Source organism: Eupeodes corollae, chromosome 2 (assembly GCF_945859685.1).
Source record: "Eupeodes corollae chromosome 2, idEupCoro1.1, whole genome shotgun sequence".
Taxonomy (NCBI): domain Eukaryota; kingdom Metazoa; phylum Arthropoda; class Insecta; order Diptera; family Syrphidae; genus Eupeodes; species Eupeodes corollae.
Window position 1 is genome coordinate 20,989,391 of NC_079148.1, and position 8,948 is coordinate 20,998,338.

Below are 8,948 nucleotides of genomic sequence, written 5' to 3' on the forward strand. Positions count from 1 at the left end.
CTATGTAAGTTAGTGATGCTTAATAGAATCAGGTTCTTAAAAAGGATTCAATGCATTCATAGTCATGTGTGAACAGCCATTCTCTAACTTTTTTCAAAAAATATCTAAAAGAAGTAGTTTGTCTTATAAATAACGGTAATTTATTAAAAAAGTTTGCAGCTGTAACTGTGAAAAAAGGGAGATATGTGTTCTACGTGCGAGTGGTACAGTAACAAGATGTGAGTTATTTATACGTAGACTGTAAAGCTGTGAGTTTCTAGTAGGAATATTGCCACTTTGTTTGAAAAACTCTCTTAAAACTTTGAAAACATAGAGATGTCTAATTGGTAAAATTTGAAAATCTTGGTATAAAGGCCAACTTTCAGCAAAACGGTTTTTATTACAAATTATTCTTATTGCATGTTTTTGAGCTAACATAACGGGTCTAAAAGTATTTGCGTATGATCCACCCCAGCTGGAAATTCCGTACTGAAGTTTTGAATGCTCAATACCGTTATAAATTACTTTCATTACTAGACTTAAAGTATAAGTACAAGAATTTATGCGATTTTGTAACATTTACCTAAATAAATCAAAGGCCTTAGATGGCTTACTTTCTAAATAAACTGGCTCCCAAAATTAATATTTTAAAAGTTCCAATAATAAAGAGTAATCACCGATTTGAAGATCTTGTAATATGATCGACGGAAAAAGGATTCTAAAAACAACCGGACTAATATAGTTCAACAGGCATTCGAACGAAAGTACAGACATCTTTATAAAAAGCATGGATTTAGATTTTACAGATGTGGAAAATTTGACATATGTCAAAATTTGGAATTTGACAAATAAAACCGATAACAATGAGTTAAGTTGCAGGAAACTTTTTTGAATTCATTTTCGTTTTTTAAAGGTTGTTTTTCTCTTATTTGGTTTCAAAAAGAGTAATTTCACTGTTGTTTTCAGTCTTCATAAAATGACGCTGCTCTTGAGCTCTATGAGAAGAGGCGAGAGGAACGCCGACTTCTCAGAAGGAAAAAGAGAGGGCATGAGAAGCGTGCGGTCGAAGATGTTGACAGGTATAAAAGCAAGAATGAGGTTCGAAACGAAATTCACAGGTACATAGACCTAGAACCGAAGGCTGCAAAGACGAAAGTGGAAACATCATAGTGGAACCGCAGTCAATGCTGAGGATATGGAAGGACTACTTCTGCAGACTGTATAACGGCAACGACGAACTGAATTCCGCTGTCAGGCAGGATGATCCATTCAATATAGACGACGAAAGCCAACAATCCCGTCCTCCCGACTTAGACGAAGTAAAGATTGCCATATCTAAGTTGAAGTCTAATAAAGCCGCTGGAGCAGATGGCTTGAATGCCGAGCTCTTTAAAGCAGCTGGGGATAAGCTGGTTAGGAGCATGCACCAACTTATCTGTAAGATATGGTCGGAAGAAAGCATGCCCGATAAATGGAACCTCAGTATAGTGTGCCCGATTCTGAAAAAAGGAGACCCTCTAAACTGCACCAACTATAGATAAATCAGTCTACTTAACATCGACTATAAAATCTTCTCTGCCGTTATATGTGAACTTCTAAAGCCCATCGTCAACAATCTTATATGTCCTTATCAGTGTGGTTTTAGCCCAGGAAAGTCCACAGTTGATCAAATATTCACATTATGGCATATCCTGGAAAGAAAGAACACCCACCATCTTTTCATCGATTTCAAGGCCGCATATGACAGCATCTACAGGGACGAGCTATATAAAGCCATTTCTAGGTTGGAAACAACTTAACAGAACCTTTCGATGTCAAAAAAGGTTTTAGACAAGGTGATGCGCTGTCATGTGATTTTTTTAACATCGTGCTTGAAAGAATAGTGCAGAGCTCACACATCAACACTAGGGGCACTACCTTTCAAAAGTCTTTTCAATTACCAGCATAAGATGATGACATTGACATAATCGGAAGAACTCAGCGTGATGTCAATGGGGCTTTTGTGAGTATTGAGGCAAAGGCGGCAAAAATGCGTTTAACGGTTAATGAGGGCAAAACAAAGTACATGCTGTCGTCTAGAAAAGACATACAACACCGACGTTTTGGTCAAAACGTCACAATCGACAGACGTAAATTTGAGGTAGTCAAGGACTTCGTCTACCTAGGCTCCGATGTAAACGCAGAAAACAACACCAGCGCTGAGATCAAACGCAGAATAACTCTTGCTAACCCCTGTTTCTTTGGGCTAAGAAAGCAATTAAGTGATAAAGTGTTGCTACATAAGACCCTTATCATCCCCGTCCTGCTATACGGTGCAGAAGCATGGACCATGACAAAAGCGGATGGAAGCACCTTGGTTCGGTTCGAAATTAAAGTTCTTCGTGTGACCTACGGTCGCGTATGCATCGAAAGGTAGTTGAGGAGAAGATGGAACGACGAGCTATACGGGATGTACAGCGACGTAGACTTAATCAGAAGGGTAAAAGTCCAACGACTATAAGATGGCTGGGTCACATAGAGCGCATGGAAACTAATGCTCCGGCCCGGAAATTGTTCGAATCCACACCGACAGGACAGCGCAGTAGAGGAAGACCGCGGATCAGGTGGCGCACACAAGTGGAAAGTGACCTCACCCAACTTGTAGCGCGAAACTGGAGACATCTAGCTAGGGACCGAGCTAGATTGAGAATTTTGTTGGGTGAGACCCTAATTCACACAGGACTGTAGCGCCACCTTAAGTAAGTAAGAAAGTAAGTAAGTTTCAGTCTGAATGTAAAAGTAGAGGCAGTAAATAAAGGTATGTAGGTATAGGCTAAAGCGAATTAAATAAGTTATAATGAATTTTAATCCATTGAATAACAAGGTTCAACCAAAAAAATAAAACGCTGCGGACAGGATTCGAACCTGTGCGGGTAGAACCCAATGGATTTCAAGTCCATCTCCTTAACCACTCGGACACCACAGCTCACGATAAAGTCATCTTACTTTATGCAGTTGCAAATCGATTTAAAAAAAGGACCTTAAAGAAGATAGATATATTGAGCAAGAGCTAAGAGGGTTCTTAGAGGTCTTGGCAAAACATATGCATCATTGGAAAAATTTAAGATTATAGGGTAGTAGAAGGAGCATTGGACTAGGTGCGCAACAGATGGTTGAAAGAGATGCAAGAGTGCACGAAATGGAAACAACACAATAAACAGAGTTTTCAGATATGCTCTAGGCTCTAGAAATATGTATAAACAAGAATGTTCCTCTCAGTAATATACACATAAAAGTAAAACAATTAAATAAGGTTTCCTGCGATGTCAAAAGAATTTATGTTAGGAAACACATCTATCTGTCCATATTATCATTCCTTCCCAGATTCACCTTCTTCTTTTTGTCCTTTTACCTGCTTTATAAGCTTCATAGCTCCACATAGTAGACTTAAAAAATATAAATGCAATAAAAAGTTGTTTACTAAACAAAAAAATTAACATTAACAAAAAAAACGAATTTCCACCAGACAAATGCTCAGAACTTATGTCCCAAAGTAACTGACTTCCGGAAAGGATTTATTTCCAAAATACACGATTAGCTCACAGGCTATAAGCAAAATAAAACCTAAATATAGAATGTGGGGTTCGGAGTGGAAAGAGTGCTGATGGCTCTTCTGGCAAACTTGTGTGCCACGTTTTCAAAGTTTGGGACTAAATTTCATGGCAATACCAAAGAAGAACCGTCTATAATTCTACTCTATATGCCTGCGATAAAAATACCAGCACATCGTAGAAAGAGAGAGGGCTTCTCATAGTCGCTCACATGTTCCGCGCTGAAAATGCCAAAAATCCAAAATTCAACCTATCCCTAACTTCTTGACTATAGATATATGCATTTGTATATAAATATATAGTCCGACTTTGTATCTGACTTTTTAGCCAGGTTTATACCTTGTTTTGATGATTTTATTCTTCTTTCGACCGCCAACAAGCACCGATACCATTTTTCAAACCATCACTCTGCACCACCGACGCCGGCCGCACTACCTTAACTCCTACAGCTAAATTTACCTGGAGTTTTTCTTTGGCATCCATACACAATGTCTGACACCCTGTATCCGGTAGAATTCAGCCTGACAGGGTTCGACAAACAGAAAAATTTACAAAAAAAAGTCCCATAGTACCCCTGCACTACCTGTACTACCCTTAGAACATATATATTGTAAGTAGATATGTTTGAAAGCAAAATTGTCAGGTATACGTTTTTTTAGGATGAGTTTAAGGGAGGCTTAAACCATAGTATGAAGTTGAAAAGTTTTTCGAAAAGCTCTGACAGCAAGAAGTGAGTCTCTCCATAGTGTTCCCTAAAGGAATGTTATCGCAGGCAAAAAAGAGGTAAAGATGCATATATATAGGTTTCTGTTTACCTCTGTTATCCTGAAAGGAATTAAAAATTCATATGATACCTTTTCAGAGTGTCTATACTCGTATTTGTGCCTTTATATCTTTTCAAAAAGCTGAAAGGATGAAATTGTTTTTATTTAAGCTTGATGGTGATTTATTATTTTAAAAAAATAAGATTTTTCATCTATCGTCACCCGTGAAATTATCTAGTTAAATAAAGACTTTTCTTCATCTATGTTTATTTGTCACTATAATGTAGAAGATCTAAGCGGAAGAGTGACCGTCATTAAATTTGATATGTTGACTTTTAATTATAGTTTAGTAATGGTTTGCTTATTTGTTTGCCCTGGAATAGTTCGTTAGGGTCACATAAAGTGTAGTTTTGGTTGATTGATCAATGTTTTCTAGAGTTTCAAAATTTAAATCAGACGCAAGGATAATATCTTAAATTTTAAATATTAACGTAGCTTTGAATAGAGTCTTTCGTATGCGTATCGATTCATTCATTGGAAGGAATTTTTCTTAGAGATTTTCAATAAAAACGATTGAAGACTGTTAAACTCCTGCCAAGATCACACCACTTTAATAGAGGGTTTCACCTTAATAAAATTTCTACAGTTTTGAAACTTGGCACACGTACTAAGGGATGCCTGGTAATGACAAAAAAAAAGAATCCGACGTGAGCTCTATCGGCAGTTAAGAGAAACATTGAGTTTGTTTCAGTTTTTCACGTTTATCTTGAAAAATATTTGTCGTATCAAAAATTGTTGTTTCACAAAATTAAAGCTCATTTAATTTGATAAAAAATATTTGTATTAAATTTTTCCTATCTCTTGTAGTTTATAAAATAACTCTAGCGGCAGTGAAGAGAAACATACGGTTTTTTTCTGTTTTTCGGGTTTATCTTTAAAAATATTTGGCGTATCAAAAAATAATCTTCTACATAATTAAAGCTTATAAAAGGTCATAAATAATTATGATGCTCATATGTTTGCACTTGTTTTAACTTCCAAAATAACTCTATCGGCATTGAGGGAAAACACGTGTTTTTTTCTCACGAAAAAAGCTTATTAAATTTCCTAAAAAAATATGGTATACATTTTTTCGCGTCTGTAATTGTACACAAAAAAAATTGTAGTATTCAATTTGTATGTCTCTTCTTACTTTTGAAACTCATTGGCTCACTATATGGCTCATTAACAATAATGATTGTAGCAAATTACTTTTTCATCTCCAACGATGCCAGTCGCTATTGACATTATTTCATTTGTAACTGGAAATTGAGGATAACTTTGGAGCTAATTTGACAGCTTAACAATGTGTGTATTATTTCTAATTTAACGTTCATGTTGCTCACTAGTAGAAAAAAGAACGCGAGTGAATTCCTTGAGTGATAAGAAAATTTCATGCGTAGCAGTCAGGCCTAGAACTAATTTGCTAAGTACACTATTGGTCAGTTCTTCTCATAGTAAAGTAACCATCTTGCACAAAGTTTTTAAATTCATCTGGGGTCATCACAGAAGGCAGTTTTATCATGTCCTGAAAAAACAAGTGTCATGATTTGGCGTACGAGAAGTATCCGGCGGGATGGAAATATGGAATTATATTTTTCACACAGTTTATATGGGAATTCCAATCGCAAGACCGCTAAGCGTGAATAAAATCTTTAAGCAATGAATCATAATAAACAACTGAATAAATAAGACTGCTGTTGGTCCCTTAGATTTGAGTTTGTTAACATTTGTTTGTAGTTTCTCACTATTGGATCAAATGAGGGTTGTTTTAGCGCACATATTGAAGGAGACTCATCAAGAAAATTTTTCACGAGATTTTGGATTTCCTCTAATTCATGTTGTCGATTTCTTCCATTATTATTATTAAAACACGAAATGCTTTTCCTTGCAGCATCTTTTCAACAGAAACCGGGGCATACATAGTACTTTTTAACTCTTGCAGGCCACTTCCACTTATCAGAAAATCTATTGGAACAATAAAGGACATTAACAGGTGAAATCCACCCATTCTGAATACCAATAAACTTTGATGCCAACCAAGTAGCCTCATTTGGTTTTGGCTGTAATATTTCTTCGAAACACGCATTCGAATTCTCAAAAACTAATTTTTTTAATCCACCATATGTTTCTGAAATGTTTTCAAAGAAAGTTCTTCCAGTTATCCAGATGGTTTAGCATAAGGTAGTTTTTTAAGCTTTTGACTTCATGTGTCGGTTTCTTTTCCTATGGAAGTAGATGCAGCGATGCATCTTATTCCGCCGAAGGAATGTAATGCATTTAGTCCATCTAACGTTCTGACATTCAAATCCGCATGATTAAATAAATAAGGCAAGGCTGCCTAGTATTCGAGGCATGCATGATCTGTTACGCACAACTGATATAATGCTATGCCCTATTGCGATGCCCTTCCTTTTTCTATTTTCAATGTTCGTTTTCTTTAGTATAAGAGTTTCCAGATACGTTTTTAGGGTTTTGGGTACACAATCGTCATCACCGTGTTTCAAAAAATCATTACATGTTTTCCTTACATGACTATAGAGTTATTTTACAAACTAAAAACTAATAAGCTTTAATTTTGTAGAAGATTATTTTTTCATACGACAAATAGTTTTAAAGAAAAAACACGAAAAATCGAAAAAAACGTATGTTTCTCTTCACTGCCGCTTTTATTAGTTTATTTTATAAACTATAAGAGATAGGAAAAATTTAATACAAGTTTTTTATATTAAATTTAATAAGCTTTAATTTTGTGGAACAACATTTTTTGATACGACAAATAGTTTTCGAGATAAGCGTGACAAAACTGAAACAATCTCCGTGTTTCTCTTAACTGCCGCTAGAGCTCACGTCAGATTCTTGGGGATTTCTTTTGTGGCATCAACAGACAACCCTTAGTAAGTTTCCCAAGTTTCAAAACTGTTGGATTTTTTTTTTGAGGTGAAGGCAATTTTTCTCGTTCATTGCCTGGACTATATGAAGTCCCTAAATAAGTTGTAAGTTATGCTTGATTTAAGGCTAGTTTCATGAATTTTTTTAGCCTTAAAATAGATATAAAAATCAATTAATTTAAAAAATAAGTTCCTGCTTGTGCGGTGCAAGTTATTTTTCACGGGTATTACCTGTTGAAATTATTTGACAAATACTTCAAGAGTAATTCTTGTTGAAAAATTACTTTCCCAAATTAGCCATTCATATTTGAAATACAAAAACGATGTTTAAACGGATAATCTCTCAACTCTAGACGCATCAAAAATCAATGTTACTTAAGTAAGAGTTAGAGAAAGAATCTCATGCTATAGATCTTTTTTAAGCCACCATTGCAATGATATTGTTATTTCCGTTTAATAGCAAATTTAAGGCTTCATAAAGGAATCGAGTTTTCTTCAGTTAAATTTTATCTCAAAATCAAAAAATTAATGAATCTGTATTTGTATCTTTCCATTAGTTTTTAATTTTTCAAGAACTTGAACTCCTGTCCAATTTTTCAAAGGAATTGAAAGTACTTTAGATTTGTTGAGAACAGCTATTGATTTTTTTCACTGGAAAAGCACTTTATATGTTGATAAAGAATTAAAGATTTTATAAATAAAAGGACGACAATTAAAAAAAGCATATGAAGTTCTGGTGTTTCTTAGACAAAAATTAAATAACATGAAGTGCACCTTTGCCTTACATTTAGACATTTCAAGGGCTTTAGTCATAAAATTATATCAGAACACTGTTGTCCAGCAAGATATGATCTAACTTTTTAATTGTATCCACTTTCTACATATGAAAGCATTCCAAGATTAAAAACAGTTTTCTAAATATGCCATATTTAAGAGCTAAAATTAAATAGTATAGAAGGTTTGTGGTGCATTTCACGCAGATATGTAAGAAATTGTTTTGAAACGTAGCTTTTTTCCAAAAATAATATAGTATACTTTTCATGTTTTCATTTCTATAAATGCGAAGAACGCAACAAAAATACCATATCCCAGAAAATAAGGAAGAATCTAATATGAAGAATTTTCGGGCTTTTTTTGACGTACTTTTTTCGAACTCAATTTTCGAGAGCTTATTATTACTATCGCTATCAGTCAGCTTACTAGTAGATGCTAGAAAATATTTTGATCTTAAAGAAGGCAACAAAATTAAAGAATTGTAGAGAGAAAAATGTTTGCTGCTTGAATTTAATCAAAAAAGTTAGGAATAAACTTTTTTGGGGCACTCACAAATTACACGTTTCAAAATCTCTTTCCGCTTCAAATGTAAAGAGATTTAAAGCTTTTATATTAAAAGATATGAAAAATTCGTTATGTTTTTCAATTAGATATTAGTTTAAAAAAATTGTCACTTTTAGGACATTCGAAATCTTAACATTGGTGTTTAAATCTCAGTTCTAGAGCACCCAAAGCAAATTCACTTCAAAAAGTAGATTTATTTAATTGTTTAAGATCTTCAAAGTTTGTGTATTTAACGGAAAATCAATTTTGAAAGAATTTAGAAAGTTTTAAAAAATGGGACCCATATTCGTTAACGCAATACAATAGTTTTGAAGTGAAGGGAGTCCCTACGAAAATAAACAAAAAAT

General features: G+C 34.5%; 1 non-coding gene across 1 annotated transcript; it reads right to left on the reverse strand.

The window, feature by feature from the left end:
• Nucleotides 1–2,862: 2,862 nt before the first annotated feature.
• Nucleotides 2,863–2,944, reverse strand: Trnas-uga (transfer RNA serine (anticodon UGA)). Its single transcript has one exon. It is a non-coding gene; the product is annotated as a tRNA-Ser (tRNA).
• Between the last annotated feature and the right edge of the window lie 6,004 nt (nucleotides 2,945–8,948).